An 18,843-nucleotide genomic window follows, 5' to 3' on the forward strand; every position below is an offset into this window, starting at 1 on the left:
TATCTCTCTTCCATCTTTCAAGAGGTTATTTGGAGTTTAAAAGTATGTTTCAGACACAAATATGTGTCCAATGACAATGTCAGAGTGCTTGAGACAAATACTTTAACATCTTAAGTGGCACTGACGGTAGTAGGGGTGATGTGGTGAAAAGGCAGAGTGTCGTGTTGGAATTACCTTAGAGGCAATATGGACTTAACCTTGGGTAAGCTGCTTTGGCCATCAGAGGATCAATTTTTCTGGAAAATAAAAAACCAAACCATTTACCCTATATGGGTGTCCTGAGGAATAAGTGATATGAAGTACATCAAGTACCTGGGAATGCACATCATAAAAATTACTTTCCTCAAAGAGTTCCAACCTTATATTCTAATATGTACTAAATAAACCCTGAATTGTTGTTTATAATCCTGCCAAGCTCCATGTCATTGCATGAATAACCTTCCCTTGCTGTGACTTTAACAGGAGAGGATTGGCCAAGATCACTGTTACTCAATGGTGGGCTATGTTAGAAATGCAGAATCCCAGTGTTATTCCAATAAAAATTTCAATGACATTCTTCAAAGAAATAGAACAGATATTGATGAAATTCATATGGAGACACAAAAAAACCTCAAATAGCCAAAGCTCTCCTGACTAAAAAGAAGGGGAATGGAGGTATTACAATCCTGGACTTCAAATGATAACACAAAACCATAATAATTAAAACTGCATGGTACTGGAACAAAAATAGACATAAAGACCAATGGAATAAATAGAAAACCCAGAAATAAGCCCACAGATTTATGGATAACTAATTTTTGACAAAGGAACAAAAAATATGCAATGGAACAAAGACAGTTTGTTCCATAAAAGGTGCTGGGGCAACTGGACTGTTACATGCAAAAGAAAGAAGCTAGACTACTACCTGACACATGCACAAAAACAAATTCAAAATGGATCAAAGAATTAGACATAAGACCTGAAATCATAAAATACATAAGAAAATACAGGCAAAACACTACATGACATACATCTCAGTAACATCTTTAAAGACACATCACCTAAAGCAAAGAAAGTGAAGGGAAAGATAAACAGCTGGGACTACATCAAATTAAAGAGCTTCTGTACAGCAAAAGAGACATTAACCCAAACAAAGAGACACCCCACTGACTGGGAGAAAATCTTTGCACTCCAGTTGACTGATAAGGGACTGATCACAAAAATTACAAAGAACTCACACAACTCAACAAAAACAAAGTAAACAATCCAGTCAAAACATGAGCAGAAGAACTTAAAAGACACTTCTCCAAAGAGGAAATGCAAATGGCCAACAGGCATACGAAAAAATGTTCAACATCCTTCATAATCAGGGAAATACAAATTAAAATCACAATGAAATGCCACCTCAGAACAGTGAGAATGGCATATATTAAAAAAACTACCTACTACAAATGTTGGCAGGGATGTGGTGAAAAAGGAACTCTCCTACACTGCTGTTAGAATGCAAACTGGTCCAACCACTATGGAAAGCTGTATGGAGGTTCCTTAGTCTACTAAAAATGGAGCTACTATATGACCCAGCAATTCCACTCCTACCCAAAGGACACAAAAACATTAATTCTAAAGAATACATGCACCCTTATATTTATTGCAGCACTACTTATAATAGGAAAGACTTGGAATCAACCCAAATGCCCAAAAATAGATGACTGGATCAAGAAGATGTGGTATATATACACAATGGAAACTATTCAGCATTCAAAAAAGATAAACTCATGCCATTTGCAGCAACATGGGTGGAGCTTGAAGGGATTATGCTCAGTGAAATAAATCAGAAGGAAAAAGAAATATAGGAGCCTCCCTGGTGGCACAAAGGGTTAAGCTACCTGTAGCCACTGCAGCATGAGTTCAAGTTCAATTCCCCAGCCTAGGGCCAGGGAGGTGACAGAAATGTGTAGCAGACCTCTCCTGTCTTGCCCACTGCTCCCCTCAGCACTGTTTTTCAGTACATCTGCCTGTTCTGCTCCCCACTCTGTCTCTGGTGAATCCGCTCACCCATCGCATCTCTGGCCAGCACCCCAGCTCCTGAATGCATAAATAAACAAATCTTTAAAAAAAAAAAAGAAAAAGAAAAATACGGATGGTTTCACTTATAGCGGGAATATAGGGGCTCAAGGAAAAAAAATAATAACAACAAAACCACAACAAAACAAAAATAAACAGACAACTCTAAATCAGAGATATTCTGCAGGGAAGGGGGGAAAGGGATCAAAATGAGGACAGGAAGAGCACAGGGGACTATGGTGATGGTGCACGGGTAAAATGGTGATAGAAATTCTATGGGGACTACACCTGAGAAAAGAAAGCAAACATTGTAAGAAAAGAAACAGATTCTTTAAAAAAAGTTTTTATTCACTGGTCCAAGAAAACATTAAAAAAAAAGAAAAAAGAAAAAATGTAGAATCGTAGACACTACACCACACCTACTGGATCTGAACTTGCATTTTAACAACACCTGCAGCTGCTTTTGGCACAGTGAAGTTCAAGAAGAGATGCTGTAGGTGATCTCTAAGGCCATGTCCAGCTCTGATGTCACCTAACTTGGGCCTTCCCACCTCCACACCACTGTCAAGATGCCCTGGTCTTTCCATCTAGCCCATTGTGCTAACCACCAATTAGAGCGCAGGACAATCCCATCTACATGGCCCCAGACCTGACCACCTGTCCTGAAGTGATGCTCTAGGTTTCTTAAAAGACCATTAATCAGATGAATGATCACATACTTAGTGACAGCTTGTTTGTTTTATCTTGTACTACTATTTAAACCATTTATCATGTATTCCTATTAAACCTTCAACAGCTTCTCAGAAACAGAGAATGTAGACAGCTCCTGGAAAATTCTTGGGGAGCGGAGACCAAGACCTCCACTTGCCTTAATGATCACCATTTGGTTCCCTATGCATAGGAGACACTCAGATACATAGTCATTTACACTGACATGTTTAAACACAAGTTTTCAAGTTTCTGCAATTAATAGAGAAAATGCTTTGGTTATGAACCTTTAAAATCAGCATCAGGGCCTCCCTGGTGGCACAGGCAGTTAAACGCAGCACTGTGCAACTGTCCGCAGCCTCTGCAGTGTGGGTTCGATCCTGGCCAGCTGCGGAGATACCCACATGGCATGGCAGACCTCTCCTGTCTTGCCTGCTGCTCCCCTCACCAGTGTATTTCAGTCAGTCTGCCTGTTCTGTTTCCCACTCTGTCTCTGGTGAATCCTCTCACTTTCCCGCACATCTGACCTGTAACCTCGTTCTTGTATGTATAAAAATAAAAAACAACATAAGATAACATAAAATAAAAATAAAAATAAAATGAGGATCAGCAAATCTATGTATTGTGTTCACTGAGATATTAAAAAGCATTTTTTTCTTCTTAATGACAATATCCAGTGCTGGAGAGATTGTCCTAAAACTGATACTTACTGCAGTGTAAATTCACAAACTTATTTGTAAAACATATTGTCAATACACAATATGGACCAAACAGTTCTCCCAGAAAATCCACTCCTGCAACACTATCTTAATTTAGCAAAAAGCAAGAGATGATTTGTATGAGGAGCTATAGCTGTATCTATATTATCCTAATTCTGTATCTGTACATATATGAAAGAGCAAAAATTTGGACATTTGGACATAATCTAAATGCCAAACAATGAACTGGGGTATATCCATTTGATGTACCATGGAAACATTTAAAGTAATTAGGGAGACTGTATTCAAACATAGAAAAATGTTTATTCAATATTAAGAAACCAGAATATACATAACATATGCTATTTATCATAACTAATATATGTAAATAAGAACTAAAAAGGAAAGAACAAAAGTCTTCTAGTAGTCATATTTTTCCAAAATGTTTCATTTTGCCAACTTGTCATTAAATTAAAACAAAAACACCTTTTATTATGGACACCAAAAGTAAATTTGGACATTACCTTTGGATGATAACTTAGGGACAGATCAAAGTCCATTATCTTTGTAGGTCTACCCCTAATGCTATTATGTGTGGGGTCTGACATTTGAATCAAAAACTAAGGCCCAGCCCCTAGCAACTCCTATTCTATTTTCTGTCTCTATAAATGTGATAATTCCAGGAACCTCATATAAATGGAATCATACAATATTTGTTCTTTAGCAATGGGCTTATTCTACTTAGTATAATGTCTTCAAGGTTCATCCATGCTGTGATGTGTCAGAATTGCCTTCCTTTTTAAGGCTGAGTAATATTTCATTATACAGACAGAACACATCTATTCACCCACTGATTGGCTACTTGGATTGCTTCTACCTTCCACCTTTTGGCTATTGTCAATAATGCTGCTGTGAACAAATATTTCTTCCAGACCCTGCTTTTGATTTCGAGTTTGTACCCAGAAGTAGAATTACTGGATTACGTGGAATTCAATTTTCAGTTTTTTGAGGAGCTACATACCGCTTTCCATAACATCTATACCATTTAACATTGTGAACCCAGCTGTGCTTCTAATTCTATGCTGTTTGGGGAAGGTGCTGTAGGTACAAGGACCAAGGAGTAAAGGTGTAGAAGCAGGGTGATCAAGTATGTTTGGAGCAATGAAGGCCCCAGGGGTGTGCCAGGAAGAGGCACTTAGACTAGATGCTCAAGAAAAAGAACCACTGAAGGTTCTGAGAAAAGGCAGGGGAAGAGGATGTCTTGAAAACGGAGTTTCACTGAGAAGATTGTTCTGGTCCTCACACATGGCTTGGATTGAGAGGGTGAGTTGGTATGAAATGTTCCCTGCAGCCCAGAGTTCTGTGAGGAGCTGAGAGACTACCTTTTCATGAGTTCCTTAGTTTAACCAGCAGTCCATGGATCCCATCACTATGCTTGGTACCACATCCTGGGACCAGGGCTGGGACTACAGATATGAATTGATCTGAATGACACTCCTGACACAACAACCTGCTGCCCCGTAACTAGCCAAGGGGATGCTTTGGGAATTCAGGGACGAGGGCCAGCAGAGGAACATCAGTGTTTGTAACTGACATGTATGAGAGTAGAACTGTACCTGTCCAGAGAAACTGGTCACATTTTCCAGCTTCAGAACCCCAATACCTCATAGGGCACAGATTACTTTCACCCACAAATGCATAACACTGCCTGTCAATTCAGATTATGACACAACATTTAGAGCTCGGTTTAATAATTAGGAACAAAGCTGGGTAAAGAGTCCAGTCCCATTAGGATTTTCTATGGAGAGTTCTCATTTTTAGAGCTATTCACCACCACCACCCCCCACCTGGGTCCAATAAAAATAAAACCACTCTCTCTGAAGCAGAACTTTTCCATATAGAAGAAAGTTGCTGGCTGTTCTAAAGGACACCTAAAAGCCATGTGCTGGGCCAGCTTCTTGGAGCAGCAGTGAGGAGGGTAGACCAGACACAGCTCCCACCCAGCCCTCCTAGGACGTCTGGTAAGGAGGGGGACTCTTCTGCTCCTGTTGGCCCTATCCATAGCAACCCCATCCATCCAGCCTCCTGGCTCACACAGGCCACACAGGCTCCTTCTGTAATCTGTCCACCTTGGTAAGTTCGGGGTGGGAGCAAATCAATAGAAGGCCAAGGACTGGAACTACCAAGTAACTGCTGTGAGCCTGTCCCCGAGTTGGGCAGGGCCAGCCCAGGAGTGGGCCAGGTCCCAAATCAGTGCAGAATATCCAGTTTGGGGGGTGCTAAGCAGTCAGAGCGAATAGGGTGTTGGCAAGGGGAGGAAAGGCCAGGTCCACAGACCCTGTGTGTCCTCTACCACCAGGAATCCCTCCTCCTCTTGTCCATTTAGCTTCAGTCTCCTCAAAGCCCTGATGCTTTGAGGCCCTCATCGTGCCTCCCCCTTCACTCAGTAAGCAGAAGCCACAGGGGCAACTTTCTCAGTCTCCCAACATCCACCTGTCCTTTCCTGAGGGATTGGATACCACCTCCTGGTACCTCTTCAAGATCCCCTCTTTCCTGCCCTCGGGCTGCACACTGTGCAGCTATCACACACCTAACACCTCCCAGCACCCCACACCCATTCAGGGGATGCCCACTCGGTTTCATCTCTTCCACATTTTCTACCATTTCTCAACCCACTCCTCCCAAATAATATTCACTGAGTTTTAAGGTGACCTCTCTGCTGCCAAATCCAGAGAACATGTTTCAGTGCTTGGTGTCACCTGACCCTGATGACTCCCTCACCAGGGCCTCCATCCCACTGACATGGACGATTTCCCTCTGTGGGCCCTTCTTCCTGTACCTTTCCTTAAATGTGGTTCCCTTTGTGTGTGTGTGCACATGTGTTCATGTCTCTTTCTCTCTCTCTCTCTGCTGAACCCTCTTGAGAGACCTTCTTCCTGGCTTCGCACACTGTTGATCCTGGCCTTCAAACCATATACCTGGGTTGCATCCCTCACTGTGATGCTCTACTTTGACTGTCCTCCTGACCTGCCTCTGCTGTTCCTTACCACCACCCCACCCAGAACAGAAAGTCTAGAGACCTCCTATTCCCTTCCTGCTCTCCATCCTCATAGCAGATGAAGTCCAAGCCCTAAGCAATTTGACCCCTAAATACCTATAGAAGAATTAGCCAACACATACTCCTCTCACCCCTGACTGCTCAGCAGCCTCCTAACTCACCCCTAAGCCCCTGTGTATGGTCCCTCAAATCCACCCTTTGTCCAACTAAATGCCAAAGTGCTCAACACTCCTGACTCAAATGCCCTCCCTTCCCCAAAGGATCTTCCTGGCTTTTAGGGTAAGTTCAAATTTCCTCATGGTATATAAGAACTAAATGATCTACATGCCCATCATTCCACATTCCAATCTCATTCCTTTCCAGCATCACTGCTCCTGCCTCCAGCTTCTCTCTGTCCCCCATACTTTCACGGACAAATGCTACTTTCTAATCATAGTGTCTAAGCTCTAGGCTCCAGGTTCCTCTTCCCACCCAGCTTTCTCTGACTACAAAAGACTTTGCTCCTCCTCTCCCCAGATGCTACCTCTCCTTAGCTTGGGTGTCACTTCCCTTCAGAAGTACCTGATTCCTCAGGCCTGAATTGGGTGTCCCTCCCAATCTCCTCCAGATGCTCCATGAGGGTAAGGATTGTGTCTGCCTCACCAAACCATGACATCCTTGCACCCTCGATTTATCCAAATGCTGGAAAATTAGCAGTAAAATAAAAGGAGAGCATGTGATGCACCGTGTGCACTACAAGTAAGTGGGGAAGCAGTTTTTCACTCAAAGCTGAAATATCCATACATAGTCATACTTGCCTGGGGAAAGGTAAGTCCCTTCATAGCTGTCAGTCTTATTCCACTATTGTATCCCCAATGTCTAGAACATTGGCAAATAGGTGCTTCATAGACATTTGTTGTATAGATGAATGATAAAATTAAACCTGTACCCCTAAATGGTGGGGGAGGAGTGAAAAATGCCAACATCCCAGCATCAAAGACACTGAAGGAGGTGTCAGAACATTACCTGAGTCAGTCTATACAAGGGCACTGGCAGGAGATACAGGCCCAAGTGCCCAACATTAAGCATAGTGCAGAATGGATGCCAATGAGTGGCTCACCCAACTAACAGAAGAGCTACTAGCTGCATCCTAAACCCAGGCTTTCAAAAAACTCTCCCCACTGCCCCTCTCCCCATTCCCCCCACCAGTGGCTTGGGCTCTCAGCAATAGCAGTCCCTCCTTTTGAGCAGCACACTATACTCTGCAGATCTTTTTCAGCTACTTTGTCATCCATCCCCATCTCTCCTTGCAGCTGAGGAAACTGCAAACCTGGGGCAGAACATGTTAGAATAAGGCGAGACCTTGGGCTGCGGGCAGAGAGTGAGGCCAGACAAATTATGAAATGAAGACTTTATAGGAATAAAGTTTACTCCAACTAAACTCTTCAAGACCAAAATTCATGAGTGGAGAGGTTCCAACGGCCATCAACTGATAAATGGTTATATAGAATGGGATACATATATACAATGGAATATTATTCAGCCACAAAGAATGAAGTACTGATTTGTACTCTATATCATTCCAAGAATGAACCTTGGAAACGTTGCACTAAGTAAAATAAACTACTCACAAAGGCCACATACCTGATTCACATACATGATTCCATTTATATGAAATGTCTAAACTAGACAAAGTCAGAGAGAAAAAGTAGCTTAGTAGTTACCAGGGCTGGGGGTTGGGGGAAATGGGGAGTGATTGCTTTATGATTACAAAGATTACCAAACTACTTGGGACTAGCTGGTGATGGTTGCACAATATTATGACTATAATTAATGCCAGTGAATTGTACACTTAAAAAACGGTTAACATGAAAATATATTTTACCGCAATAAAAGATTTTTTAATAAAGAGGAAGTCTTCACAAAGTTACAATTCTACTTTGCCTAGAAAAGGAAAGAGCAACATGACTTCCTGTTTTATAAACATTAAAAATGTTCAGAGTTAACTAGATGAAGGTGTCTTTTTCCCTTTGAGACCTAAAATATGTTTTCAGTTTATGAAATGAAATTTGGAAACATGACCTGGATGTTTTGCTTTCTGTAATTTGGGGGTAGGAGAGAGGAGAAATAGAAAAACTAACCAGGCAAGTTACTGCCTCTGGAAGACAACCAACCATGGAATAGGTTTGTTCACTTCTCAAATTAAGATATATTTATTTAGCCCAAAGAATTCCAGTAGGACATATTTTAACAGGGACAATAGCTTGGCCTCAGCAGTCTACCCAGGCTAGGAAAGGTCTGGTTACCTTCCCTCTGCAGCCGGGAGACTGAAAGCTGCACAAACCCTGCCCCAGGGGTCAGCAAGGGACACTGAGGCCACTCCCAGCCTTTTTCAGGCCACAAGCTGGGTCTACAAGTCTTTTGAGAAAGATTACACCCTAGGGCAGGTGACAAGCTTTCATTTGAGGACAACAGGGCAATGCTGGCAAGCAGGATGGGTGCTGTGATCTTTGGGCAGTCTGCTGATAGGGTATGGCCAACACTATAAATTGTTATCTTGGCAGACACCGAGAATCCAGACATGGGAACTGTTCAGGGATCTAAGTCAGTTTGCAGGGGCTGAGATTTCTGCATCTTCCCACTTATTTTGTAATTTCCTGCCTGTCTAAGAATGAGAGAGTCCATTTTGAGCCCTTGAACACCAAGTGGTTTTCACAGACTAATTCTGTGCACCTCCTACCCTAGATTATATATCCCTACACCTCCTACCCTGGACTAGAACTGAATTTGAAAAACTCCATGATATGGACAAATTCTGAGCAATCCAAGAGACCCGGAGTTAAAGATGTGTCACAGGAACCCACCAATTCCTGTTTAACCATGGACAGAAATGTTCCTCCTCTGGGTCCATGGAAGCAGTAGGGTGGGTACTTTCATAACATTTTCTTTCATTTATCGCCATGATTTGTCAGTGCATGTAATTATTTCCATTACCAAATCAATAGTGTGTGTGAAATGTGAACTGACACACTCAGAGAAAATAAATGAAACCTTGAATGCTGAACAATGGGAAGAAAGTTCTCAATTTGGTCAACACACGTTCTAGATTCTTACATCCCTAGGACTGAGCTATAACATAACAATATGCTGTTATAAAGGGCGAGACAAGTTCCAAAAAATGGACTTTGAACACAGATGCCACTCACTGTGATAATGAGTTCCTGAGAACCCCTCCAACAGGGCAGTTCATCAATGTGACCTCCAACAAGAGCCTCAAAAATGCAAACACCCAATGGGAATGAGCATCAATAAGGAAATTGCTTTTGTGTCATATGATTAGAATCTCTGGAGAAAACAGTATATTGAAACTGCCTAGTGGACTTTTATCTTCAATGATCAGAACCAGGTCAAATTAACTTTAAAAACAAAGAATGCATTGCCTCTCTTGACTAAAAAAAGCCTGATACAATCAGGTACAGCTGGATCCAGGCACTCCAATAATATCATCAGGACTCTTCTTATCTCCCAGATCTGGTTTTTGTGTTGGCTTCATCCATAGCATCCATACTGTGGCACCCAGCAGCTCAAGGCCTACATTTGATCAGATCTGCTATCCCAATATCTTTTCTATTTCAAAAATTCCAGGAAAAGCCTAAAATCTGCCTCTTTGGGGGACTGGATCATGTGCTTATCATGATGATGGGATCAGTCAACCCCAGGTAATAGCCTAGGGGAAAAGGTTTACCCAAAGGAAAATTAGGGTGCTGTCATCAAAGGGATGGGGAATATGTCCAGTATAATATGCAAACATCCCAGTAATACTTGGGTCTTGAACTGACCAGCTCCTAGTCTTTACTGGCCTCCTCCTCCTGCCAGATGGGGCTGCCTGACCATACCTGATGATTATCTGCAGTCTTGCCCCAGATTCTAGACCAGCCTGGCATAAAGGCCGGCTCATGCTCTACTGTATATGCTGAGGTCTCTTCCACTCCATGACACAGGCTTTGTTTTCATAGAGTTCCTTATCTAGAGTCATACAGGCCACGTGATTCAAAACTGACTGACTGATTCATCCCTTCATTCAACCAACAGTTCTTTGTGAGTCTAGTGCATGGCTAGACTCCATTTACATATACACAGCCTATAACTCTTTATTTCTTCCCATTTTATTATTTATCTCTCCAATTAAAAAAGTAGCTTTATTAAGTCTTCAAAAGCATCTTTATCATTGATGTCATGAAATAGATTGCCAATATTTTCACCTATATATTATAATATATATTATATTATATATTATTTTGAGTTTATATTTGTGCATAGAGTTAGAGTGACCCAACTTCATTCTTTTAGATGTTTTCAAATTACCCCAGCACCGTTTGTTAGAGAATATCTTTTCCCCATTATATGATCATAGCTGCTTAATTTTCCTGCTTTCATTTCAAATTTTGCTCATTAATTTTTTAGACTTCTGTTTTAATTTCCTCTCTTATCTAATAGCTGCTAAACAGAATGTTGTTTAGTATCCATTTAATTATAGTTTTTCTTTTTTGTTGTTATTATAGCTTATTTCTAGCTTTATGGCATTACAGTAAAAAAGAGTACTTGGGGGGTGGCACAAGAGGTTAAGCACCTCACTATGAAGCAGTCCGCAGACTCTGCAGCACAAGTTCGATCAGTGGCCGGCCAGGGAGCTACCCACATGGAGCAGCAGACCTCTCCTAACTCACCTGCTGCTCCCCTCAGCAGTGTACGTCGGTCAATCTGCCTGTTCTGTTCCCCATTCTGTCTCTGATGAATCCTCTCACCCTCCATCTCTGGCCTGTACCCCAGCTCTTGTATGCATAAATAATCTTTTTTTTTTTTTTAAAAAGAGTACTTGGTATTATTTTGATCTTTGTAGTTTTATTGACAGTTGCTTTGTGTCCCAACATATGGTCTACTCCTGAAAATGTTCCAAAACTTTGAAAAAAAATTGTATGCAGCAATTTTTGGGTATAGTGTTCTGTAGATACATGTTAAGTCTATTTGGGGTAGCTCCCCAATTTGAGGTTGTTTCCTTATTCATTTTCTGTCTTGTTGCTCTGTCCATAGTTGTAAGTGGAATATTAAAATTTCCCCTGTGTTATTATTTTCAATATCCCTCTTTAGTTGTATTAATAACTGTCCTCCATATCTTGGTGCACCATTATATGGTGTTTATATAATTATTTGTTCATGCTGTATTAGGCCCTTAATCATAATGTAATAGTCCTATTCCCTTTTCAATAATTGGAAATCTACCTTATCTGATATAAGTATAGTTGTTCCTAACATTTTTCTGACTACCATTTGGTTGTAGGATTATTTTCCAGCCTTTAATTCTAAGTCTATGCTTGTCTTTGTTGGTAAAATGGGTTTTCGATAGACAGCGGAGAGTTGGAATTTTGTTTTGAAACCCACTCTATACCTTTTAACTGAATTCACATTTACACTGAAGGTGATTATTGAGACAGAGTACTTATTTGCCATTTTGTTATTTAGTTTGTTTTTCTCTTTTAATTTTTTAGGTTTTCCTTTTGTATTTTGTTTAGGTTCCATTTCCATTTTCTTATGTATTATTTCTATTAATTTTTGCTGGAAGGTTCTGCTGAGGTTAGTATATAATGGATTATTTTTGTGTCCTGTTAGATGGTCAGATTGTAAAACATTCTGATGGGCAACATTTTACTCTCCTTTTTCCTGTTGTATAATGTAGGTGTCTGTTACCTCTGAATTTGTTTTTCTGTTGCTTTAAAATAATTCTTTAGTACTCTTTCATGTCTGGCTTGGTATTGATAAATTATTTTAATTTTTACCTTTCAGTTACATCCTTATTCTTCCTTCTGTCTCGAATGATAATCTTGTAGGGTAAAAGATTCTTGCCTAGAAATTTTTTGAGTAACTATTTCCTACCATTCCCTTCTTGCCTACTGAGAGGTCTATGGACAGTCTATAGGTTACTTTTATTCTCAATTCTTTTAATGTTCTCTGATTTTCAACTGTTTTATTAAAATGCATCTTAAAGTATCAGGCTGACATTATTTTGTCTAGAACTCTTTTGGCTTCTTGGATCAGAATGTCTGGTTCAACTCCTAGACTAAGAGGGTTCTCAGCAATTCTTTCTTTCTTTTTTTTAAAGATTTATTTATTTATGCATACAAGAACTGGGGTATAGGCCAGAGGTATGCAGGTGAGAGGATTCAACAGAGATAGAGTGGGGAGCAGAACAGGCAGATCTACTGAAATACACTGCTGAAGGGAGCAGTGGACGAGACGGGAGGTCCACTGCGTCATTTGGGTCACCTCCCTGGCTCGGGATCAAACGTGCTGCAGTGGCTGTGGATTGCTTCACAGTGCTGCGTCTCAACCCCTTGCACCACCAGGGAGGTCCCAGCAATTATTTCTTTAAATAAACTTTCTATGCCTTTCTCTCTCTCTTCTCCTTCCTGGAATTCAAAGATATGGATTTTATTTCTCTTTAGGTTGTCCCAAAGAGCTCTTACACTGCTTGCATTTTTTCATTTTTTTTTCTCTTTGTTGTTCTGTTTATGTGTTCTCTGCCACTGTGCTTTTGAGCTCACTAATTCTATTACTTGCATATGCCTATTGTTGAGGGTCTCTACTGTATTTTTTAATTTGGTTGTAGTATTTTTTAGATCCATTAGTTCTAGTTGTAGCAGTCTCATATTTTCTCATATTTCATCTTTGTTGTGATCCTATTTTACATCAGCTATAGTTTTTCTTAATTCAGCAAGCATGGTTATAACTGTTACCTTAAACTCCTCTTCAGGCATAGTCTGCAGCTCTGCTGGATTGAGACTTCTCTTAGGGTTTGTTTGCTCCATCATTTGTGATATGTTCTGTCTCTTCATTTTTAGCTTTTAAGGGTGTAATAGGGAGTTTCATTTTCTTAGTAAATTTGTGTTACACCTCTCCTACAAGAATATGGGTAAAATCCTAGGGTTTTTTTTTTTTAAGATTTATTTTTATATGAGAACTGGGGTACAGGCCAGAGGCACGGGAGGTAAGAGAATTCACCAGAGACAGAGCAGGGAGCAGAACAGATGAACCGAAACACTGGACTGAAAACACTGCTGAGGGGAGTAGTGGGTGAGAAAGGAGAGGTCTGCCGTGCCATGTGGGTATCTCCCTGGCTGACCGGAAATAAAAACTGCACTGCAGAGGCTGCAGACAGCTTCACAGTGCTGTGCTCAACCCGCTGTGCCACCAGGAAGGCCCTAACCATAGGTTTTTACTCAGGAACTTCAGGTGTCTATTATTTCATAGACTCTGCCTTTGCACCTGTTTAGATGGCCAAAACACTGTGCCTACAATGGGCAAAGTAGATGGGTATAGTAGGACACTTAAAGGTCACCTCTAGTGGGAATCAAGTGTTCAAGCTTCCTACTATGCTTTGTGTACCTACGTTGTGTGGTGGGGATCCACACTGATGGATCAACTTAGACAAACTACTTGGCAAAAATATCTTATATAGTCCCATGCCAGCCTCAAACTCTACACTGTGGTTGGGCACTAGATGTAGCACTGGATGAGGATTATAGTTAAGACAGGGCCACAAATGGGAATTATTCTCTTTGCTTCTGGAGTACAGAGCCTTGCTGCTGTTGTTAAGATCTAGGTGCTTAAACTCTTGTTAATGAGAGCATTCAGTGGTTGCCTTGATTTTTGCCCTGGGTGGGGTAAGACAGGTATTTCGCATATCACAGGTTCAGGCTACAAGTAGCCTCTTCTATGAGTTGACACAGGTTGATCCAACCTGGTTCTCCCCCTACATGGCTCAGACTCAAATGTTCTAGATTGGGAGCCTCAGGCTCAAGCAACAGGAGATTGAATAACTTGGCTAAGCTCACATTATGAGTAAGGACAGGTACAACAGTGGTAAAAACCCTAAGGTTTAAGGTTTGTTTAAGGCTTTGCCCAAAAACAAATCAGCACAAAATGGAGAAAGTGTCCAAGTTTCCCAGAAACCTTGAAGACACTAAAAGTCTGAGGTAACATGCAAGCATTGAATAGGCAGACTGAATGAAGGTGGGTATCCAGGGAGTTTGGTGTGGGGTGGGGGTGGGGGTGAGGGAGGGAAGTAGAGAGAAAGTACAGAGAATTGAAGTTATCAGAGATGGTCTCTGGAATAAATGAGCTTGGGTTAGAGGACAGATGTTGATTCTGAGCTGGGGGAAGAGACAGAAAGGCATGTAATTGTATGTGGGCATTGGAGTCAATAACTGTGAGTTTCACCTTTCCAGAGCCCCTCCCCATTCTTTTACTACTATTCTAAGTTCTGTAGGAAAGTTACCACTTTGCCATGCTCAGCCCACTTGGGTTTGGGTGGGGTTGATCCTATGCCCTGGCAGCCGCCGGATACGAGACTCAAACCTGGCCTGGCCAACCAAAGCTCCACATCTACTCAGCTGCCTAACAGGTCTGGGGGACATGTAGTTGTGGCTGGACTAGTGGAAGCTCTTTGCAGAACCCTGCTGGGACCACTGGGGTTGCACAGCTGATGAGAAGTGGGTGGGAGGTGGTGGGGCCTGTCACTGCCCTCACATGGGAAGAGACTGCCTGAGAATGTAGCCAACAGAGGAAAGCAGAGAAGAAACAGGTACACCACCAGGAGGATGTCAACTGTCCCAAATCTAGAATTCCCCAGAATCTAACACATTTCCTTTGATGCTTAAGCAGTTTGAGTTGTGTTCTGTCACTTGCAATCCAAGGAGTCTTGTCAGGTGTTGAGCTTTTGCCAGGCAGTGAGGGGCCTGCCAGCGGGCATGCAGTGGGGTGTTTTCATTCCTGAGCTTGACAGTCAATGATACACAGGGGAATCAGGGAATGTCACAAAGGGCTTGAACCTCTGAAATATGGCTTCAGATGCAGAGCTGCAGCCCCTCAGTCACATACGTCTGTTGCCCAGACATCTGGGCCTACAATCACATTTTGAAGGTTAAAGCATGAGTAAGTCATTCGTCCTAGTCCCCAGGATGCAGTTGTAGGCCAGAGGTGGTCTCAGCCATTTAGAGCCAGGCAGGGGAGGGAGGGACAGAGTCCAGAAGCTAATCTACACTCTGTAGGGCCTCTAGGACCCTAAGGCTTTGCCTAAAAAAAAAAAAAAATCAGTGTAAAATGGAAAAAGATTAAGTGTACAAGGTTCCTAGGAACCTTGAAGATGTTAACAGTCTGAGGTAATACGCAAACATTGCATAGGCAGACTGACTGAAGGTATGTGTGGACAAGCAGGGGTGTGGACAAGCAGGGTCTGGAAGGGGACAACAGAGAAAAGAAGGTAAGTTGGGCATTGAGCCATCCAGAGGATGCTGTGCAAGGCCTGGGGCTGGTCTGAACCCTGAATCGTACCCATTCCAGGAGCATGTCCTGTGCCAGACTGAAGGAGCAGGAGAAGTATCCTTCAGGAGAAAGCCTGTGCCAGACAGCTGTCTAAATGTTTTTACAAAAACCAACCCCTCTCAACCTCCTGACCTTGGCCTTTTCTGCTTTGCCATCTGTCTGTTCTGAGATAAGCAGCCTACCCCCTCATCTCCTATTTGTTCTGTGGGGACTGGTTGATCTCATTACGTCCTCAAGGCTCATCCCCATCATAGCATGTGTCAGGATTTCCTTCCTTTTAAAGGTTGAATAGTATTCCATCATTTGTCTAGACCACCTTTTGCTTGTCCATTCATTTGTGTTAGAATTTATGATTATCATTGGTGCAGAAGAACTAAAGGTGACAAGTTCCTTTCTCCTCACAAACCAGTCCCCAATAGCTTGTTCACCTTCCAAGTACTCCTCTAAGAACAATTCCTACAGGGCCTCCCCGGTGGCACAGTGGTTGAGCGCTGGGCTGCAAAGCTGCCCGCAGCCTCTGCAGCACAGGTTGATACCCAGCCGCCGGCGAGCATCCCACATGGCATGCAGACCTCTCCTGCCATGCCCACTGCTCCCCTCAGCAGTGTACTTCGGTCCTTCTGTCTGTTCTGTTCCCTACTCTGGCTCTGGTGAATTTTCTCACCCTCCCGCGCTTCTGACTGTACCCTGTGCTTGTATAAATAAATAAATAAATCTTTAAAAAAATTCCTACAGAAAGATATATGAGCAAGTAGGTACACTACTATCTATGGTGGAAATTTTTTACTTCCTGTCTTTCAGAGGTCAATGTTTCTGTGAAATGCAATAAAATGCAACAGAAGATGGATAAAAACTATGAAAGTATTAGTCTGTTTTTTCAACAGACAAAATTATGAGTTAAAATGCTAGAAAAGTTTCCAAATTCATTTAGTTTCTTTTCTAATCTTGCTACAGAACTGTAACAGACAGCTGGAGAGCCAACATCCATTCACAAACCACATTTTGAGTAGCCCAGCCTGGAGCAGATTTCACAGCAAAAATGAAAACATCTAAATGACCACCAATAATGAAGTTGTTAAACACACACACTTTGGCATATCAATGTTATGGGTTAGTAATAAAAAATAATGAAGTGTGAGTCAGCAATTCCACTCCTAAGTATATACCCAAGAGAAACAAAAACATGTTCCCACAAAACTTACACATGAATGTTCACGGCTACTTTTTTTTTTTATAATTGCCAAACAGTGAAAACCCAAATGCTGATCAATGGATGAATAAGCAAAATGTGGCATATATGCCCCAATGGAATATCATTCAGCCATAAAAAGGAATAAAGTAATGTTACATGCTCCAACAAGGATGAACCTCGAACACATTACGCTAAGTGAAAAATCCAGACACAAAAGGTAACATGAATTGCTTCCATTTATATTAAATTCCCTGAATAGGAAAATCTAGAGAGACAAAAGTAGACTAGTAATTGCTAAGGACTGGGAGTTTTATAGAGGGGGTTGAGATGGTGGTTAAGAGGCTGAGGGTCTCTGTGTATGTTGATGAAAATGTTCAAAAAATGACTATGGCGATGGTTGTATAATTCTGTGTTTACAGAATAATCCTTGAATTGTAAAAAATGAATTCTATCTTTTTTAAAGATTTATTTATTTATGCATACAAGAACTGGGGTACAGGCCAGAGGTGTGGGGGATGAGAGGGTTCACCAGAGACAGTGGGGAACAGAACAGGCAGACTGACTGAAATACACTGCTAAGGGGAGCAGCGGGCGAGACAGGAGATGTCTGCTGCGCCATGTGGGTAGCTCGCTGGCCGGCTAGGGATCAAACTTGTACTGTAGAGGCTATGGATAGCTTCACAGTGTTGTGCTTAAGCCCTTGTGCCACCAGGGAGGCCCATGGATTCTACCTTAATAAAGCTGTTATTGGAAAAAAAAGATACAGTCCTATAGCTATTAAAGCAATTATTAAAAACTTTTTAAAAATCTGAGGTCTAGAAAGGCTCCCGGAGGAGCCAGAGGTGAGCTGGGAGGCTCGCCCTTGCCAGGCCCTTTCTGGCATGCAGTCCGACCCCAGAGGGAAATGGCAACCACCGCCAGTGCAGACCAGGCATGCAGGGGAGCGTGTCCCGCATTGGCATTTTAGAACAGGGCCCTTTCTTCAGTAAAGACTGCTTGAAACTGGCAGAAGGCTACCGGAGGAGCCAGAGGTAAGCTGGGAAGTTCGCCCATGCCAGGCCCCTTCTGACCTGCAGTCTGAGCCCAGAGAGGAGCAGCACCCACCCCCGGGGCAGACCAGGTGTGCAGGGGAGCACATCCCCCACATTGCCATTTTAGAACAGGGACCTTTCTTCAGTAGAGACTGCTTGAAACTGGCAGAAGTCTCCCAGAGGAGCCAGAGGTGAGCTGGGAAGTTCGCCAAAGATGACGGCCAGTACCAGCAACACAGTGTCCCAAGGATATGGCAAATTAGAAAACAGGCAATAGGGAGTAAAGAACCACATGCAACCCAGCAACTCCTCAGGAAAAAAGCACACCACAAAAAGAAAAGCACCTACCAGACTGCAATGACAGTAACTTGGAAGAACTTCTGAGCCTTCCAGAAAGAGAATTTAAAATTGCCATGATTAAAAAACTGACAGAAGTCATAAAGGAAAACAATGATAAGGAAAAAATAATTAATGATCAGAAGAATGAAATTGAGCCCCTAAAGAGGGAAGTAAAAGAAATGCAGGAGATCAAAGAATTAATGGAGGCACTAAAGAACTCTGGGAAAAGCAATGAAAGCAGAATAAATGAAATGGAAGAACGAATAAGTACTCAGGAAGACACAGAAATAAAAAGAACTAAACAGAAAAGGAAAGAAAAGTACGAAGGAAAAAGACCAAAGAAAGACTTCGGGAACTATCTGACTTCATGAGGAAAGGAAATATAAGAGTTATGGGAATCGCAGAAGGAGAGGAGAG

At 42.0% G+C, this 18,843-nt stretch overlaps 1 protein-coding gene across 1 annotated transcript in view; it reads right to left on the bottom strand.

Moving 5' to 3' along the window:
* COL23A1 (collagen type XXIII alpha 1 chain) overlaps positions 1 to 18,843 on the bottom strand; it is a gene marked incomplete at both ends in the record, with an annotated part of 392,542 nt that overhangs the window by 301,955 nt on the left and 71,744 nt on the right. The window lies entirely within an intron of this gene.

Source organism: Talpa europaea, assembly GCF_964194135.1.
Source record: "Talpa europaea genome assembly, chromosome: 9".
NCBI classification, from domain to species: domain Eukaryota; kingdom Metazoa; phylum Chordata; class Mammalia; order Eulipotyphla; family Talpidae; genus Talpa; species Talpa europaea.